The sequence below is a fragment of the Psammomys obesus genome, unplaced genomic scaffold (assembly GCF_907164565.1).
Source record: "Psammomys obesus unplaced genomic scaffold, mPsaObe1.curated_primary_1811, whole genome shotgun sequence".
Taxonomy (NCBI): domain Eukaryota; kingdom Metazoa; phylum Chordata; class Mammalia; order Rodentia; family Muridae; genus Psammomys; species Psammomys obesus.
In genome coordinates, this window is record NW_026587556.1 from 1115431 (window position 1) to 1136375 (window position 20945).

A 20945-nucleotide genomic window follows, 5' to 3' on the forward strand; every position below is an offset into this window, starting at 1 on the left:
TTTAGTTTTTACCTGCACTATTTCTTTTCTGGAACCAAATAAACATCACTGAAAATGATGGCAGCATGAAGAGGATTTGAGATTGAGATCATAGGGTAAAACAGGAATTTTGGTGGCCACACATAGATCACATCTTCTAAACTTTCATTTCAAAAGGACAAAATACAATAAAAGATGCTAGGAAATAATATTGCATTCCTCGGCATTGACAGGCGATTCCAATGCATCTTCATGCTCTTCTATCCATCCATCTATCTATCTATCTATCTATCTATCTATCTATCTATCTATCTATCTATCTATCTTCTATCCATCCATCTATCTATCTATCATCTATCATCTATCTATCTATCTATCCATCCATCTATCATCTATCTATCTATCTATCTATCTATCTATCTATCTATCTATCTATCTATCATCTATTCATCCATCTATTAATCTCTCTCTTTACTTTTTTATTCCTTCCTTTTTATTTTTTTTTAATTTTTTTTTTGGGTTATTTAAGATAGGGTTTCTCTGTGTAGCCTTGGCTGTCCTTGACTCACTTTGTAGATCAAGCTGGCCTCAAACTCACAGAGATGCACCTATCTCTGCCTCCCTGAGTGCTGGGGTTACAGGCAAGCATCACCATGCCTGGCTGACCCAATATTTTTCTTTCTATTTCCTTTATTCTTTCCCAGAAAGGAACAGACTCATTTACTTTGATAAGTGGAATAATCTAACGGAAAGAAACCTCATGAATCCGCAAAGCACTTCTGAGCTGAGCAGGCCCATGCAATAGCTGTAAACATGTAACCAGCAATAGCCCAGGCTTCTGACACCGCACTGCCAAGATAAGGGCTGGACAGGTACACACTGGAGAAGGACAACCAAGAGTCCTAGTGCAAACCTCACAAATGGATCTAAATTGTTAATAGCTTAGAGCTGTTTCATCATCTTCAAAATGCAGACAAAAGAATATGTGGCCTCTCATACTGCTCTGGACATTAAGTCAAGTGTGGGCAGATGCTGAGCATAAAGGTGAAGGCTTTGAATCAGCTTAGTCCTTGCTTGGATCTGAATGTCAGATGACCCTATAAGCTCAGCCAAGTCAGTGTATGAGTGTGTGTTTCTACACAAGTGTGTGCTTGGGAGTATATGTGAACATGTGTGCACATGTGTGAATCCACGGTCTTTTCAGGGCTTACATTATTTTTTAGTTTCTGCTCTTGACCCCTATAGCTGTGCTGCATTTGTCTTTGAGACCGAAATATGAGGCTGTGCTTCTCTATTAGGACCTTGAGACAGAAGCAAGAAGAAACCTTCTAAAACCAATTCTTTCTAAGGACATTTTCTTTAAGGCTATTACCCAGAGCCCAATGGCCAGAAATGGGCCATACAGCTAAAGTAAAGAGTACTAGGGAGATGGAATGACATTTTTTTTTTCTCTGAGACAAGATTTCATGTCATAGCCCAAGTGGCCTGAAACTAATTACGTAGCCCAGACCGGCTTCAAGTTCATGGCAAACTTTCTGCCTCAGTTTCCTGAGTACTGGAATTATATCTGTGAGTCACCATGTCCACTATGATGTGAACTTTTAGCTGAAGTGCTATCCTTCACAGCATCAAGATTTGACAAGGAAGGAAGGATGGATGTGGGGTCGCATAGTAACAGCATTTGTGGGATAGAAAAAAATATTGTCAACAATAATATACAAAGAGAATTGTGCTGTCTTATAATCTTGCTTTTTATGTTTACAATCTGTTTGGATCACTTGAACAAAGACAATATAAATCAAAGGATAGTTCTTAAATGTAAAATATTTGCAGAAGCAGGCTACCTTTCCAGAAGCTATTCAAGAACATATATTTAGAGTGATCTGTTTGCACAAGCTAAGACACATGCAGGTAATTAAAATATTCTGCATTCTGATGCTGTTGAAGTAAATTATCTACCTATCATCTATCCATCTATTATCTATCTATCTATCTATCTATCTATCTATCTATCTATCTGTCTGTCTATCTATCTATCTACTAACTATATGTGTATGTATATAAATGCACAAACACATACATCTTTAAAATAAAGTCAGCTTGTTTCAAATTTCAGTAACCATGACTTTACTTTAAATTTGAATTGGATAAGGAAAGAACCAAGTGTTATTTCTATGAATACTTGAGCATGTCTGTATGGTCATTAGATGCACACAGTCTGGGAATAAATGTGGACATATTGTAATGATGTGTGTATACAAAGACATCAGGTGAAACCCATTAATTTGAAGGGGAAAAGGTGATGCACACAGCAGACATTTTAAATTATTCCAAACACCAACTTATAATTTATATTTCTCATTGACCAATTTTTGTAGATTAAGCCACTGATTTCCCTTTCAAGCAAAGATACAACTAGAAAAGTTGCTTACCTTACTCTACCTTTGCTGATGTTCAGAATGTCCGTACTTGGCCACTAGTCAGAATGCAGCACTAGAAAACAAGAGAAGGTGGTTAACACAGAAACAGGACCATAGGGAGCAGAGCTTAACAGTTAAGAGAAAACGATTCAAAGAAACATAAAAAATTTAGAGAATTTACAATTTACAATTCTCTAACAAAGTTAGAGAAGTGAATCCACAGGTCACAAGAAGGAACCTCCATATTACCAGAAATGAGGCCATAGGGATTCAGAAAAGCTCAGTTATCTGTTGCTGGGGTTAGAGAGATGGCTCAGTAATTAAAGTGCCTGTCATACAAGTGTGAGGACCTCAGTTCAACCTCTAGAGTTCCCATTAAAGCCTTGACATGATGGTGCACATCGACAATTCCAGGACTTGGAAGGTAGACGAGAGGATTCCCAGAGTCTCAGGCCGGAGAGAGAACCGATTAAAACAAGGGAAGCCAGGGAGAAAGGAAGAGAAAGAAAAGACCTGAATCCAGGCTCCTCATTCCATAGCTTCACCCCCTCAAGTCTCCCTAAGATCAGGTTGACAAAGAAGGTCACTGAGGAATGTGAGAACGATGACATTCCCATTGCTCCCTTTTGTACCTTTTTTATTTTCAAAGGGAAGTCATGTGCCTAATATCCCAGAAGGGCCTGTATTCCATCTTCCCCCAAACCATTCAAGAATATAATCATGTAGTATCCTCAATAACAGTCCCCTCTCATACATGGAATCAAGGAAATGTTAAGAAAATCCCGCCACTCACTTCAAAGCTCTAGCACTAGGCCAGTACCTAGTTTGCTTCCTGCTGCAATAAACACTATGAACAAAAGCAACTTGGGAAGGAACGAGTTTTTTCACTTTATGGGTTATAGTTCGTCACTGAGGGAAGTTGAAGCAGGAAAGGAAGAGAACATGAATCAACATAGCTTACCATTTTGCTTCTTATACTTAGCTTGCCACCTTTCTTTTATATCCTGAGGATGGCTCCTCCCACAGAGGGCTAGGCCTTCCCATAATCAATCAGAAATCAAGAAAATGCCCCACAGACATGAGAACAGGAAAATCTGATGGAGGCAGTTTCTCAATAGAAATTTCTTCATCCCAGGTATGTCTTGATGCGTGACATTTTGATAAAACCTAACCAGCACTTCTTTTATTAACCTAATTGATAATAGTTCTGTGTGCATGTATTTGGGGGCCAGAGCACAACCTGGATGTCATCCTTAGGAACACTGTCTACCTCCTTTGGAGAATGGTGCCTCGCTGCCTTGAAGTTCACCAATTAGGCTGGCCAACGAGCACCATGGATATGTAATTCTCTGTGTCCCCAGTGCTGGGATTACAAGTATGTACTACTGTATCCATCATCTTCAAGTGGGCCCTGGAGAGCAAACTTAGGTCTTCATACTTATGTGGCAAGCACTTTACTGAGACATCCCTGACACTACTTTTAAAGCTTAATCAGACAAAAAGGGGGGGGAACACCATGGGAAAGCACAGGGGAAGTGTCGGGGTGAGAAGGATGCTACTATGAAGATGTGAAGGAAGCAGGTACCACAGAAAAGAAAATGTGGCCAAGGTTTGCACAGAAGGAACCGATGAGACAGAGGAGCTTCAAAGAGAGAAGTAGGTGGGAGCCTACAGTCACATCCAATGAACTTCCTCAGTAAAGAAGAGGAACTGAGGCAAACTCTATAAGTGTGGCCTGTGACAACAAAAGCTCAAAGATGCACAGCAAACTTTAAGAAGGTTTTCTAGCAACTGAAAAGTGTAGTTCATAAGTCAAAAATAGATCTGCATTATGTTCACTTACTCTGCAAGGAATAGATGGAAAAAATGAAAAGCAATAGGCACTCAGTCAATTTGAGAATCACTTCTTACAAAGCATTAGATATCTGCCATCTGGATACCAACTCTTCCTGTCCTTGGGGCTTTCCCTGAATCATTGCTTACAGTCTGGGACCCACCAAGGGTCTTTTGCCTATTTGCACCTGAAATGAACAAAACATTATGGACCCATCCTCTCCTATGAGCCCTTGATTAAGAAGAGTATGTGATAAAAGGGACAGACTATAGAGTTGAGCATTGTATGGCCTCCATTTTCTTTCTTTCTTTTGTACACAGGGCAGCTGAGGCTGAGGTATGGATGGGACTTGGGTCATCACAGGCTAGACCTTGAATCTAGTTCTGTTTGAGTGCCCTACCTTTGTGTTCTTGTACTTGCTACATAAGCACTAGGACCTTTGCGTCTTCTCCATACCAACATATCCTTAGAAGCAAACATCTATCCTTAACCCGACATAAGCACTACTGTCCCTTCTGGAAATGTGGTCCAATGACACTTTGGTGGGACTAGGCAGTATTTCTCTCTCTCATCACCATCTGAAAAGCAGTTTCTTTGTGGCATGTGGAAACGCTGATGAGTACAGAGGCTATTTGTCAGGGCCGGTGTCCTGTAGGATCTGATATTGGCATTATAAGTGTGTATGACTATGCTTGGCTTTCAAATGGGTACTGAAGATTAAACTCAAAGGGCAAATGCATAGCCAGATAATTCCTTTCCCAGGCATGTCAATCATCTCCTAGTGCCCTCCCATCTTCTACAGAACAGTTACTGAGCCATCATCCACTATCTGGATTTCATTGTTAAAATTGGTTAAGTCGGCCAGAGCAGACTTTGGTCAACAAATTCATCATGTTTGTCTAATTTACAACCACAGCTCCTGACTTGCTGACTTGTTGGATCCAGATTGCTTTGACAAGTCAATATATAGTCATGAGTAATTTGAAATTACATTAATGTGACAATAACACACAAGGGATCATGAGAGTAGCTGTTGATTTAAGTTTCTGTTCACTAAATGGATTTGGGAGCAATTATTGAGGCTTGAAGGCTCCCAAGTTTATCCAGTATCAGATATAGTAAAGTATTCACTTTGAAAGCTAGCAAGCATGCTGGCTTCAGTCCTAGCTTCAAATTCATTCTATTGCCAATTACTTGTATATGGCATTCACTTATGGCTACAAACCTCTGACTGTAGCAGTTTGTTTTTTTCAGATTCCAGTAACTACTGTTCAGAAGGTTACAGACTCAGAATATGGCTGGTGATGCCAAAGATGGCTGTCATAATTATGCAGATAGCTGAACACAGAGGGTCACAATGCTAGGAACAGAATAATATCCACGAAAGGCTAGAAGACAGATTTCTCTCCATGGAACTGCAAACTGCTGTTTTGATTGACGGCATGTAAGAGTTAGGCTGTCTGTCCACTTTTGAAGTAATAGTCTTTTTCTTGATTTATCTATAGTGACTCCAGGAACCGCAGAGAAGTAGCGACTCTGGACTTTCAGGATGATAATCTGCCAGGACTTATTTTCTTAAAACTTTGTTGGAAAAAAAAAAAAAAAAAAAAAACCTTTGATTCTTTCTAATTGTTTTGAGGATGCACATTTCTCTTATCTCCAGAAAGACACGAAGCATCAGCTTAGATTCTCCCCACGCTTTCTTTTTCCAGTTTAAGTAGATGATAAATGAGTCCCTAGTCATCTGATTTAGATAGAATTGAACCTGTTCACAGTCTTGAAATAAATGGGCTTAATTAACTAATTTAACTCTTGAATTCGTCTGAAATTAGATCCTAGAACCTTAGGGATAGTCAAAATATTCCCATTTTAATATCAAAGTTTACTAGCCTACTTTATTTGAGGACCAAAATAACAAGTGCTTTGGCAAAATTGAGACTGGAAGCTTTTTATGGGTATGTGTTAATATAGCACTAAAACTCAGAGAGGGGCAACACTTGTCAGCATTACATTATTGCTGGTGCTCATGCGGAAGTCACCCACTCCCTGATCTGTCCCTCATCTCTTCTCATCAGAGCAGGGGAGATAGAGTAACTTACGACACGAAGTGATTCTTTCTGAGTAGACGTGTGTGCACATGCATTTGCAAGTCAAAAGTCAGCTTCGGGTACCATCCTTCAGGTGTGACCCACTTTGTGCTTTCGATACAGGGTCTCTCATTGGGACCTGAAGGCTCCCTGAGTAGGCCAGGGTGGGCGGCCTTTGAGCTCTCATCCTTCTGTCTTCACATTTCTAGCTCTTGGTTTAAAGGGAATGCCACCATCACAGAGGTTTCCTCATGTGGGTGCCAAGGATGGAACTCAGATCCTCAGTCTTATGCAGAAGGCACTTTAACAACTGAGCTATCTCTTCATCCCTAAAATGGTTCTTTAAATAAAATGACTTCATCTTATATCAGAGAACCAAAAAGAGCTGCAAATGAAAGGAGTTGGGATTATTATTTTCAATTTGTTTTTATTATTTTCAATTTGTAAATGAAATACACAGGTCCAATAGTTGTCCCAAAGTATTGTTCAGTAAATAAATGGTGTGGCTGTCAGGCAAGCCTGTTCCCTCCCCCCATTAAAAACTAAACCCCATATGATTTCATAGAAACAACCATAGCATCTTTACCTAGAAAGACAAAGGGGATCAACATTGGAAGTAAGAGAAAACAAGTAACAGGACAGGAGCCTACCTCAGAGGGCATCTGAAAGATTCTACCTAGCAGTGTATCAAAGTAGATGCTGAGACTAATAACCAAACATTCAGCAGAGTACAGGGAATCATATGAAAGAAGGGGGAGTTAGTGCGACCTAGAGGGGACAGGTGCTCCACAAGAACAAAATATATCAGGGCACAGGAGTCTTCTATGAGACTGTTTCTCCAAAAAAGGACCATACATAGATATAACCTAAAACCCCTGCTTGGATGTAGCCCATGGTAGCTCAGTATTCAAGTGGGTTCCCTAGTATGGGGGACAAGGATTATTTCTGACATGAACTCAGTGACTGGCTCATTTATCTCCCCCCGCCCCGAGGGAGGAGCAGCCTTGCTAGGCCACAGATAAGAACACTGCAGCCAGTCCAAAAGATACCTGATAGGCTAGGGTAAGATGAAAGGGGAGGAGGACCAGCCCTATCAGTGGAAGAGGGTAGGGAGGAAATGAGAGAGGGAGGGTGGGGTTGGGAGGGAAAGGGAGAGGGGGCTAAGGCTGGGAGACAAGTGAATGACCTGTGATTAAAATTAAATTAAATTAAAAAAAGAAACAACCATAGCAAATATTTACCAAAATTAAGTCCTAGCCACCAGAAGCAACTTTGGGAGAAAAGGGTTTACTTGAGTTAAAGCGACAGTCCATAATCCTGGGAGTTAAAGACATGATCTTGATGCTGGAAGCTGGAGGCAGGGAATGAAGCAGAGACTATAGAGGAATGGGGGTATCGGCTTGCCTGTTACCTGCCCTGCTACCTTTCTTATACAGCCCAGGTCCGTTTGCCTAAGGATGGTACTGCCCACTGTAGGCTGGGCCCTCCTACACCAACTAGCCAATGTATAGATTTCATGCAACATAACGAACACTGTAACGAGGTAGCACAGGGCCATATAAGATCAGAGCATAGACTAAGCTTGTTGGCTGCAGCAGGCAGTTCAATGTTACTTTACTTTATTGTATTTTCCAAAAGACAGAGGAAAAACTGAGAAAGAAGAAGCTTGGCATAACCAAACACATCCCAAAGTATTGTTCAGTCAGTAAATCTTGTCATGCCCATCTTTAATTTTTATCCAATTTGTTGCTCAATTCTACTGCGTACAGATACCAAATAGCAGCTAGTTTCAGCTTTGATTTTTTTTTTTAATAATAAAGCCCTAGGAAATTGAAGTTGTAAATACATATTAGCCCAATTTTTACAGATTCTAAGTTCCATTTTTTTAATCGTAGTGAGTTTAAAATGAAATCTGAATTTTAAGTAGCCTGTGGCTGAAGACAAAGCAGATATTTTACGCATATTCTCCTGTTTACTGACATCTTACAGAATAAGGATTAAAAAAAAAACCAAAACCCCAAACTTCAGCTTTATTTATTAAATTAAACTTTTTACTGTATATTAATTTACAAGAGAATAAATTTTAGTATAACATCTCACATTGTGTCAGCTCCCTTTATAGTGATTATTTCTAAGAGGCTTTTATTTTTAATATATGACTTTGTGTGTGAGTGCGTACACACGAACACAAATCCACGTGGATCTTAGGAGACTGCTTGGAATTGGAGTTACAGGGGGTTGTCAATGCCTGGCATGGGTGCTGGGACCGAAACTCAGGATCTCTGCAAGGCCCATGTTCCCTTAACCACTGGGTGAAAGAGCTGTTTTTTTTATTAGACTTATCATGACATCTTTTGAACCTTGGGAGGTAGGGTGGTAAAAAGTTAGTGTCACTGGTCCAGATGGAGTAGGCTATAGAGGAAACATGGGTTTAAACAAGCTCATTTTTCCTCTTGTACCATAAAAGGATTGGTTTCTATTTACTTTGTCCCAGTTGTGACCTGAAATAGTCCATCACGTGTAAATCTAGAAGACAAGCTTATTTATAATTAGCAGTAGCCTACAGAGACAGAAGGGTGTGGGAACAAAGAGAGTCAGAGATTGTTCACCCTGTTTCTGCTTGTATTCTCTTGAACCTTGACCTCTACAAACCTTAATTCCAAGCAACACAACAACCCAGACGAAGATTTGAAAAAAGGACCATTAAAGTAAAATAATACACAATAAAATAATTTTCTCTTTACTTTAAAAAAAATCACAAATGCACATTCAAAGGACAAATATAAATGGTCTCATTTCCTTCCACTCTCGGGCTCTTTGGTGTTAACTGAAGTCCGTCATTTCCTGTGCTCTCCTCTCTTTGAAATACATCCATCTCCTTTATGGAGATCATGCCACTTAGATGTCTATTCATTTGTCCTTCACACTGGACATAAGTGAATCTTTTTAATCCACATATATCTCATGTGGATTTATATGAAAATTGATCCACATCAGTTGTTTTTTTAAGTATAGAATTAAGGTTATCAGTACTATAGTAATAATAATCCTTCTATGTGTGTATACTTATATTATAATTAAATATTCCTGTAGCAATGATTCAGGAGTTATAGAATTTTTGCATTTAAAGTTTTGTTTGATGTCAATGAACTGCTTATCAAAAAGTAGCTATTTTATTTTCCCTTTCCTCACCATAATTGGATATTGTCTCAATAGAGCTGTTGATTTACATTATATTCATCATTTTGGGCTGATGTCTATATTTATGCATAATATATCTGCAGTTATATGCCCATCTCTCTATGTGTATGAATTCTCAGTGATAGCCTTTCCTTATCCTTGGGATTCTAAGGATTCCTGTGCTGACAGCAGATTGGAAACAAGAATTTTCTAGATTCCTATGCTACAAAGAATAATTTTCAGAAAACACATTTAGTTAAAAAACAAACAATAACTATAATTCAGAGAGAAGATTATAAAAGGGTTTGCGTCCTAGCCAGTGAAAACTACAAAAAATGCATCCGTTAGTGAGTCACCCTACAAGAAAAGATAACCCAACCTAAAAGTCAATGCTATTATCTCTCCCATGAAACCATAATTTAAAAATTTTCCAACCCACCAAATAGTTTCCTGTAATCTTTAAAAGCTAAAAAAAAAGTGTAACAAAAGGACCGGTCCTTGAACTACTTAATTTTATGAACAGTGCTATATCTCTAAAATGCTGCTTTCTAGCAGACATGGGTGAGCTCAGGGGCTGGAAATGTTAACCACCCTTTTCTTCAGGTGACCTTTCTCAAGTCCTGCTCCAGGTGGCTTTAATTACAGTCTTTAAATCGCAGCCTGCTCTTAGTGTCCCTGCTTCTTAGTGTTTCTTTGTCTCCCTAAGTCATAGCATGAATATGAAAGTCCAGGAATAAATGCCTTTTTTTTCAACACTTTTACAGAGTTGACCAAGCCATAGTGTTTACAAGGGGTTAAGAAATGGAGTTTTGAAGAGATGAAATCTTCCTGGCGTTTAGATTCTTATAAAGGACATTCTTTTGGATGCTTCCAGAAGGAGCTAAAGAACAGGATCAAGGTAGAAAATTGCCATCCCAGGTCATTGCTCTGCAGTAGAACAGCCAGACAAAACTCCAACACTTTGGAATTTACTAGAAGACAGAACTCTGAACAATCTCTGCTCTGCTCCAGTTTAAAGTCTTTAGGCAGATTTACTCTCAAGCAAGCAAATGATGGTATTATGCTGCTTGGTATCCAATACTGGCCTTCTGGGAGATGCTTCCCTTTTTTCTTTTCAATCTTCAAAGTCATTTTTATTTTTTCTTAGGTTCTGCCAGACAATCTTTTATTACATCATAAAAGTAATAGTAAGCACTAGATCTTTCAAAATATGTTCTTACCAACTTTCAGAAATTAAAAACGCATAACCACATCTATAATATTTTAATCTCAATAACATAAAAATTAAAGTCAAACTTTCGTATGCAAAATAGACTCTAAAACTGGAAACCTCAGAACCAAGTACTAACCCTCCCTTATTGAGGGTCACTGCGACTGGAGGGGGCACTGTAATGAGCCAGGAACTTAATTTCAGCTCATACATAGAAAAAAAATCTGAGGAGAATATGCTTACAATGAGGAGCACATTCTGAAATAAACGGCTTGGGCCGGCTCTTTACCATTCTGGGGTTCATACGCAACCAGACCTGGGATGAAACATTCAGCATCACAGTTACTTTGAATCCAGTTTCCAGGGTAAGCCAAGTTACTTCTGTTTCAGACAAGAAAAGTTGCTGTGAGCTGAACTCACATCATAAGGAGGATGCATAGGCTGAGTTCCTTGGCCATATTTCCACCAGACAAAGCCTTACTCTTAATTATTTTTATTTATGTGTGTGTGTGTGTGTGTGATGTGTGGGTGAATGTCCATGGAGTACAGAAGAATCATAAGATCCTTTGCAGCTGGAATTACAAACAGTTGTGAGCTTCCTGGCATGGCAGTTGTGGGTGATAATTGACCTTGGGTCCTCTGCAAGAACCATGACTGCTGTCATACTCTAACTAAACCAAAAAGCTGTCTGTCATTAAATTGCTTCTGTCAGGCATTTTGTCATAGGGTAATAAGAACCCGTGATACATTCCCTCAGTCACAACCCCCCTCTTTTGGTTAATGGTGAGGCTTATCAGTTTCTTTATAATTGCACATTATTCCTACTGATATATTTGCGCATGTGTCCAAAATATGTCTTTACATACACACTGCTGCCCAGATGGACAAACAACCCAAACCAAAGGAAACGGTAAAGTCAAGCCAGGCACTTTGCAACTGAAGCCCTTCTTTGGTACACCGTAGTTAAGATAAAACTTCTTACAAACGATTAATGAAAAGGAAACAACTGGGCAGAGAATATTTGTAAACAATTCTGTAAGGTGTGATAGAATGAGACATTAGGGATACTGTTGAAACAATGGTAATGTTAGAACTTAAAAGGGATGGTCACATGTACCCTTAGGTACAAACTGTGGCCGATTATCTTGTCATTGTATCAGAAAAGTGAGGGGAAAAAATAGTTCCAGAACTGTCCATCATGTAGTGTGCTGTTCAGAATTATACTTATTTAAAAACTACAAGGCTGGGGAGATGGCGCTGTGGGTGAAGTGCTTGCTGCTCAAGAGTGCGGACCTGGGTTTAAGTCTCCAGTACGCGTTTAAGGCTGGACGCAGTGGTGCGCGCAGCTGTGATCCTGCATTCTCATGAGGTGAGACGGGGCAGGGACAGGTGAATCCTGAATGCTGTGGGCCAGCTAGCCTGGTGTACGAAGTAGAGAGCAAGAGGCCCCATCTCTAAAGAGGTAGAAGGTGATGATCGACACCAAGGTCATCCTCTGACGTCCACGTGTGTGTGCACTGACCTGCACATGCCTACAGCATGCACAGGGACACCACACACACAACTACAGAAGCTTTTTTTTAATTTAATTTTTTTTCTTATCAGTTACATTTTATTAACTCTGTATTCCAGCTGTATCCCGCTCCCTCATTCCCTCCCAGTGCCTCCCTCCCTCCCTCATCTCCACCGTGCCCCTTTCCAAGTCCACTGATGGGGGGGATCTCCTCCCCATTCATCTGATCCTGTTTTATCAGGTATCTTCAGGACTGGCTGCAAAGCCCTCCTCTGTGGCCTAATAGGACTGCTCCTCCCTTGGGGGGTGGGGAGGTCAAAGAGCCAGTCATTAAGTTCCTGTTAGAAATAGTCCTTGTTCCCCTCACTATGGGAAATCAATTGGTTACTGAGCTACCATAGGCTACATCCGAGCAGAGGTTCTAGGTTATATCCATACATGGTCCTTGGTTGAATGTCAGTCTCAGAAAAGACCCTGTGCCCAGATATATTTGGTCCTTGTGGAGCTCCTATCTTTTCCCCATCATACTAACTCCCCTTCTTTCATATGATTCCCTGTACTCTTCAAAGGTTTGGTTATGAGTCTTTGTATCTGCTTTGAAAACACTGCTAGTTAGAGTCTTTCAGATGCGCTCATTAGACTCCTATCATACGTTCAATGCACATCCCATCTGTCTTTCTAAATGAGGATTGATCATCTTACCCCATGTCCGCTCTCTTGATTATCTTTTTTAGTTGTATAGATTTCATTATGTTTATCATATAGTATAGGTCTATATAAGTGAGTATATACCATATTTGTCTTTCTCCTTCTGGGATATTTCACTCAGAATGATCTTTTCTAGATCCCACCATTTGCCTGCAAATTTCATGATTTCCTCCTTTTTGATTGCTGAGTAGTATTCCATTGTGTAAAAATACCACAATTTCTGTATCCATTCCTCTGTTGATGGACATCTGGGTTGTTTCCAGATTCTGGCTATTACAAATAAAGCTGCTATAAACATGGTTGAGCAAGTATCCCTTTCGTGTACTTGAGCAAAGTTTGGGTTTATACCTAGCAGTGGTGTGGCTGGGTCTTGAGGAAGCACTATTCCTAATTGTCTGAGAAAGCGCCAGATTGACTTCCAAAGTGGTTGTACCAGTTTACATTCCCACCAGCAGTGGAGGAGGGTTCCCCTTTCTCCACAACCTCTCCAGCATGTGTTGTCACTTGAGTTTTTCATCTTGGCCATTCTGATGGGTGTGAGGTGAAATCTCAGGGTCGTTTTGATTTGCATTTCCCTGATGGCTAATGAAGATGAGCATTTCTTTAAGTGTTTCTCTGCCATTCGATATTCCTCTGTCGAGAATTCTCTGTTTAGCTCCTACAGAAGTTTTTAAGTCATGCTGTAATTTCAAAAGTTTCCTATGGTTTCATCCTTTTTCTCAAAACTAACTCTTGCAAGAATTGCTTAGAGCTACCAGGATTATCTGATTTTGACCCCTGGCCAACATAGCAAGGCAAGGGAGGCAAAATTTGCAGTTATGTGAGATTTCATAGATGCTCACAACACTTCCTAGATTATACTCCAAGTAGCGCTGTAATATTCTAGAAAGGGGTTCAATGCTTAAATAAATTTGAGAGTCACTGGGTTTCAATACTGTGTTTCTTCATGATCATAGCAGGAGTAGGCAGAAGTGTGAGGTGAGACATGAGCTGTGGCTTTCCTGAAGGCATGTCCATTCTGACAGCTGCTTCCCCCAACTCTGTTTGAACAGCTTACGTATTCTTAGGGAAGACAGGGCAAATGCTACATTGCCTTAGCAGCACAGAAATACTTGTCTCTACTTCAGTGCAGGAACAGAGACTTAATTCAACTACTCACTCAGAGTCCAGCCTAGATGATAATGAATTTGCTTTTAAGCTTGCAGAAGTATTTTTCCCCGAGTTCATTTACTCTATAAATGTAATGAAAAATAAACTTACTTCCTGAAAGGAGAATACTGAATATGTACTGAATAATAACAACATCATTACCGTACCACAAACAACAATAACAATAACAGCAAAACAATCAATTGGGGGTTTGAAAAGAATCTGACAACATTATTTAGAAATACATACTTTCAAATACCATGTTTTGAAATGCAACCTTGACATTCTACGACACACTCTTAAAAATTCTAATGAGCCTCTGAGCCTGTATTTTGCTAAAATTTCAACCTCTTAAATGTTTGGAAAGGTCACTTTGAAGATGATGAATTATAATTTTGGCAATTCCAACTGTACAGCTGTTCTCCGGAAATATAACACCCGTGGCAGCGTAAACTTCATGCTTAATCAGATTCCCTGGAGTTTTTCTTGTTAAATAATCTTTCAGAAGGTGTTTTACTTTCTTGAATTAGCCTAGTGTTTCCATGTTGGCTTTAATGATACTTCTGATTGGTGAATGGTTAACATTTACTACAGGATATTGGACTACCAGGAGCCGAGGGCTTCCTGGATCTGTGTGGCAGATTCAGAAGTCCGTTAAGAGACTCCCTCAAGGATAATCTTAAAGAAAGGCTGCATAAGATATCCTATGTATTACACCAAGTGACAACTTCCTAGTCTAATAATAATAATAATAATAATAATAATCATCATCATCATCATCATCTACACAAAATAAGCTTGTTGTCAAGGCTTACACCTGTAATCATAGCTGTCGGAAGACTGAGGCAGGAGGATTTCTACAAGTTTAAGGATACCCTGGACTATATGGTGAGTTCTAGGTTAGTCTCTGTTACTGAGTCAGACCTTGGTCCCACCTGACTACACTAATCTTAAGAGACACATAGGTTGGAGTATCAGTCTCAGGAAAGACCCATGTGCTCAGATATTTTGGTTCTGTTGTTCTCCTTGTGGAGTTCCTGTCCTTTCCAGATCTTACTATTTCCCACTTCTTTCCTAAGATTCCCTGCACTCTGCCCAAAGGTTGCCCATAAGTCTCAGCATCTGCATTGATAGTCTGCAGGACAGAGCCTTTCAGAGGTCCTCTGTGTCAGGCTCCTGACTTGTTCCCTCTTTTCTCCTTCTTCTGATGTCCATCCTCTTTGCCTTTATGGATAGGGATTGAGCATTTTAGCAAGAGTCCTCCCTCTTGATTAGTTTCTTTAGCTGTACAGATTTTAGTAGGTTTATCCTATATTATATGTCTATATGAGTGAGAATATACTGTGTGTGTCTTTCTGCTTCTGGGACAGCTAACTCAGGATGATCTTTGATAACCTAAGACCCCACTACCACCCACACAGATGTAGCCCATGGCACTTCAGTATCCAAGTGGGTTCCATTGTAATAGGAACAGGGACTGTCTCTGACATGAACTGATTGGCCTGCTCTTTAATTACCTCCCCCTGAGGGGGAAGCAGCATTACCAGGCCACAGAGGAAGACAATGCAGCCACTCCTGATGAGACCTAATTCACTAGGATCAGAAGGAAGGAAAGAAGATCTTCCCTATCAGTGGACTTGGGGAGGGGCATGCATGCAAAGGGTGGAAAAAGGGAGGGATTGGGACTGGAGGAGAGAGGGAACAACAGGGGGGATACAAAGTGAATAAAGTGTAATTAATAAAAAATTAAAAAAAGAGACAGATAGGAAATCTAATGGTATCCGAGTGGATATGTTGAGTAATCAGGTTTAAAAAAAAAAGTGACACAGTCAACTTGTAGACTGTTAACAGTTGTGGCTATAATTTGCTATTTACTTATTTAGGGTATTTTTATCTTTGAAATTGTCCCTAATACATATCCATAGGTACTAAATAACATGTGTGAAAACACGCAGAGGAAAAACCACGGCAAAAGAGTGGGATGATCATTGTAGGAGAAGAGGGAAAAAGGAGGGTTTGAGCTGTGCTGCAGGCACTATTTTCAAAAGTTGTTTACAGAGTGCAGCAAAGAAGGACCCTAGCCCTCCAGAGTCCTATAAGAACCATGCTTTGTGTTCAGGGTTAAAGGTCAACTTTCATTTGCTGTCAGTTCGTGGTACAGATTGGTGGTATTACTTCTGTCAGACACTATGGTGATGGAGACAGGGGCCTGTAGAGAACATGAGTTAACATTTTTCTTTTCCATGTAAAGATACATTGACTCTCTTTAGGTGATTGGTGAATATACAGATTAAATTCTGGAGATATCTCTGGGAGTTGTCCATTGCCTGGTTGTTTAGTTGACTAATGAATGCAGGGGCTGGGGAGATGGTGGCTCAGTGGTTAGAGTGCGGGCCATGCAAGTGTGAGGACCTGAGATCTCCAAGAATTCACTTAAATGCTGTGTGAGTGTGGTGTCTCACCTGCAACTCCAGTCTCAGAAGGCAGAGACAGAGGCCTCCCAGGGCAAGCTGTCTTGAGAGACGAGGGGAGCTGCACAGCCTGGGTTAGACTGAGAGACCCACCCTGCCTCAGTGAATAAAGTGGAAGAGCAATGGAGGGTGATTTCTGACGTCACGCTGGGATTCAAAATTCAGGACACGTGTGCAGCAATGCTTACCAACATACACACACACACACACACAACTTAGTAAATCTTGTCTTAAAGTGCTTTGATATACTATTGTATGGCATAATTAATACATTATCTTTCTTTTTTGATGTTTTTATTTGTTCGTTTGTCTTGTTGTGTTTTTCAAAACAGAGTTTTTCTGTGTATCCTCACCTGTCTTGAGTTCACTCAGTAGACCAGGCTGGCCTCTTCCTTCCTGAATGCTCCCAGCTCTAGTCTTCCTAAAACTGAAAGCCCCTGATGGCTCCCTATGGCTCTATAGTAACATGAACAAAGGAGATTCATTTCTACCTAAGGGACCCTCCTGTCTGGCCAGGGAAGGAGCTTTGTCTTGACTGTCAGCGGGCAGTTTGCTTTCTCTTAGAAAGGCCTACCTAGATCTCCAATTTTAATGAATTTCAGTGTCTCCAAGAGCAAGTGTTCACTTTGCTTTTTGAAGGGACGAAATAAACCAGCACATCTGAAGTACACAGGAGATAAGCGGACAGAAAGTGTTGTAGAAGCTAGAAGTTCCTATTGCAATATAATCTGACATCCCCAAAGTACATTAGCAATAGCATTCTTTTGCAAAATCCAACCACTGTATCCTTTTTCTTCCAGGTATCTGCCTGAGCTCAGCTCCTGTATCTGGTCTATGAGAGATTTACAGAAATGGTGCCTGCACCGCGGTGTTCGAGAGGTCAGATATAGCCAGAGTGCTGGGAAAGCCCGCCCAGGGGGGCTGTCAAGAGAGAAACCCTGGAAAAATGTACACTTTGTATATTTGCTCTCAAATTGGGAAGTAAAATAAAGTGAGGTAGAAATGGTTTCATTCTTGTGGACCATCTTTTAAAATTATGATTGAGTTGGGAGACGAAGAAAATAATTAGGCTCGCTAAACGTCTCATTATTAAAATCAAACCCAAACCACTATGAGTACTGAGAACTCTGTCAGCCGAATAGCATTCTTTCATTCTTCTCCATTTTTCCATTTTATTGGAGATTAGAAGTGAAAATCTTTTAGCTAATAGGCTATTTTTAATACAGGCTAGCTATAATACCTTTGGGTTTGAAAATTCTACCAATCCTATATGTCTGGAATATTTATCACTGTGATGTTCTCAGAATTGTTGACAATTACACACTGATTTGAGGGCTGACTTTGAACATTCTAAATGTAAATAATCCTAAAATCCATAAATTAATATCTACTTATCTGTGAATTACTTTTAAATAAATGTATTATTAGTGTTTGCTGTGTGTAGGCTGTGTGTAGTCCACATGTGGAACTCACAAGACAATTTTGTGGGGTCTGAGGGTCAAACTGAGGTCACCAACCAGATGTACTCACTGAGCCACCTTGCCAGTCTCCATGATTGTCCTTTAGCCACACACAATATTAACTCTACTGAGAATATACATTTAAAATATTTTAAGTGTGTGTGTGTGTGTGTGTGTGCGCGCTTTAACTTGATGCCAGAATAGGACGCTGGATCCTCCAGAGCTGGAATAGCAGATGGTTGTAAGACACTTGGCATCGCTGCTGGGAACTGAATTTAGGTCCTCTGCAAGACAAGTGATTGTTCTTAAATGGTGAGCTGTCTTTCCAGCCCCAGAGAATAAATGTTTTGTTGGACAAGATAAACGTTAGTATTTTTACCAGCTCAGAGCAGGATAGATCACTGAGAAACTGAGGCATTAGGAAAGGAATGGCATAGAGTTCAACATGTTTGCAAAGAAGCACTACAATTCTAAAAGTTACTTTGACACTAAGCATGCCCTGATAGCTACCCACCCATGTCACACTGATAATGTAGTAAGTCTAAGGTAAGGGGTCATCTGAATTTTTATACTCTATGTAGCATTGGTTTTTTTTCTTTGTGTTTTTTATCTTCACAATACTATCCAATGCTTTAATGTGCTTCATTTTAAAGGATCAATATGGCGTGTGTGTATGTGTATGTGTGTGTGTGTGTGTGTGTGTGTGTGTTTTAAGACAGGGTTTCTTAGTTGTCCTAGAACTTGTTCTGTAGTCCAGGCTGACCTTGAACTTATAGCGATCTACCTGCCTCTGCCTCCCAAGTCTTGGGATTAAAGGTGCGCGCCACCACTGCCTGGCAGCCATAAATATTTTTAACAGAAGCAGTTACATTCCCAGCTTTTGCATTTCTTCAGCTGCCAGGCTCACAAGTTAATTTTTGATGAGTATAGTGAGTCTGTTTGAGCCACAGGCTTTAAGAAAGTACAGGTGAGCTACAGGGCTATTTGAACAATGCTCTTTTCCAGGCGTCTTTCCTAATTGCCACTGGCAGCACTTTGCACTTCTGATGAGGGTGCAGTGATTGGTGGGGCTGAGTGGATGTACATGTGTGAGAAGGGTAGTGATGAAAGAGGGATAAGACGGAGAATAAAATACACACATGTGCCAGGGAGAGATGCAAAGGCACAGAGACATGAATATACACAACTGTAACTTGATTTCTCCTGCAAAGCCTTATGACTCCTTTGTTTCTATTCCCTATGCAGTGATAGCCCTTCTCCTAACACCACTCCGTATGGAGTCCTAAGCCCTTAGGCTTCTTTTTTCTGTATGTACCATCTGACCATGAGCTCTACTTCATTATGTGGTATTTGAACTGGAGCACATTTCAAAGATATAAGCTGTGTCTCTGTGTGTGTGTCATGCACATGCATTCATCGCTTATATATAAATATCTTCAAAAACCTACATTGAAATGTGTATGAAGACATACATATACATAGTCTGGATTTTTTTTTCTTATGTCACATGCAAATGTACTGCTGTGGAGATGCTTTCTCTGTTGTAGGTCATGAGGTCCATGGAGTTAGTCTCCAGCAAGGAAGATGTGAGCTGAAGAATGAGCAAATTCTTCTCAAATTTCATGAACACATCATCTCTTCACTTTCACTGCTAGTGTTTTCCTAAGAGCACGGGATGGGGGGGGGGCATACAGAAAAGGAGGGCACAGTGCCCCAAACACCACCTGCCTATTTTGTAATAGTTCACACCGCATTCTCTTAAGCTCAAGTTGACATCCAGTGTGGGCTTACTCATTCCATACAGTTTTCACAAGTTATGCCATAATTTTTTTCACTGTAACTCTACGGTGAGGCTCGGGGGTATGTTTCAAATTTTACTGCTATAACTGATGAAGGGAAATTGAGTCTTGGGGAACTTAGGCAGATTCCCTACTGGTGGATCTTGAGGCTGATCTGTCCAACTCTACAGCTGGAACCATTATGATCGCCTACAGGAATTGCAAAAGTTAGTTTCCCATCATACCCAAAGTAAGTTCCTGTAAAATCCAGAGGGTACTGAGAAGCACTTAGGGCATGTACCTTTAGGGGATGCGAAAAAGGAAGCCTGAAGAAAAATGAATTAGAAATTCATCATTTCTCAGAGTGCTAGGACAACACTTCTCAGAGTTTATGGGATAGTGAAGTTGGCAAGCAGTGAGGGCTAGGCTGTTTGCTATTTATCTCTGGGTCTGATTGCTTTCTCCTTATCTGTCTGAAGAGGAGGGCACGCACTTTACAGAATAAGAAGAAGTTTTCTCACTTAAGGAAGATCAAAAGTCATAAAAAGGACTTTGACAAATGTACAAAGTATAGAAATCCTTGATTGACACAAAGGACCAGTCAATCATCAGCTACAGCTCCATTCATAAAACCAACTAATGAAGATTCAGTAAAAACAGCCCAATTAAATGTGTCCTTTTTGTCTTCGGAAAGAATGCTCTAGTTTCATTTCTGTGACTGTGCTAAAGTATCTTGGCAACCAATGAATGGATACAGAAACTATGGTGCATTTACATAATGGAATACTACTCAGCTATTAAAAACAAAGAAATCATGAAATTTGCAGGCAAATGAACAAAACTAGAAAAGATCATCCTAAGTGAGATAACACAGACCCAGAAAAACATATATGGTATGTACTCACTTGTAAACAGATAGTAGCCATATAGTACGGGATAATCATATTATAATTCACAGACCCAATGAAGCTAAGGAACAAGGAGGGCCCAAGGGAGGACACTTGAATCTCACTGGAAAGGGGGAATAGAATAGACAGAGGAAGTGCTTGAAGAGAAGGAACAGGATAAGGGAGAGCGCTGAGGGAAATGAGGGTGGGGACCAGATGTGGGGAGAGCATGGGGTGGGAGGAGAGGACAGAGGGCTTGCAGAGAGAAA

At 40.2% G+C, this 20945-nt stretch overlaps 1 protein-coding gene across 4 annotated transcripts in view; it reads right to left on the bottom strand.

Moving 5' to 3' along the window:
* Positions 1-20945, bottom strand: part of Chrm3 (cholinergic receptor muscarinic 3) — a 450464-nt gene that overhangs the window by 222412 nt on the left and 207107 nt on the right. For all 4 annotated transcript variants that reach the window (XM_055603957.1, XM_055603959.1, XM_055603956.1 and 1 more), the window contains exon 3: positions 2412-2472. The gene's annotated coding sequence lies outside the window, so the exon portion shown is untranslated. The remainder of the gene's footprint in view (positions 1-2411; positions 2473-20945) is intronic.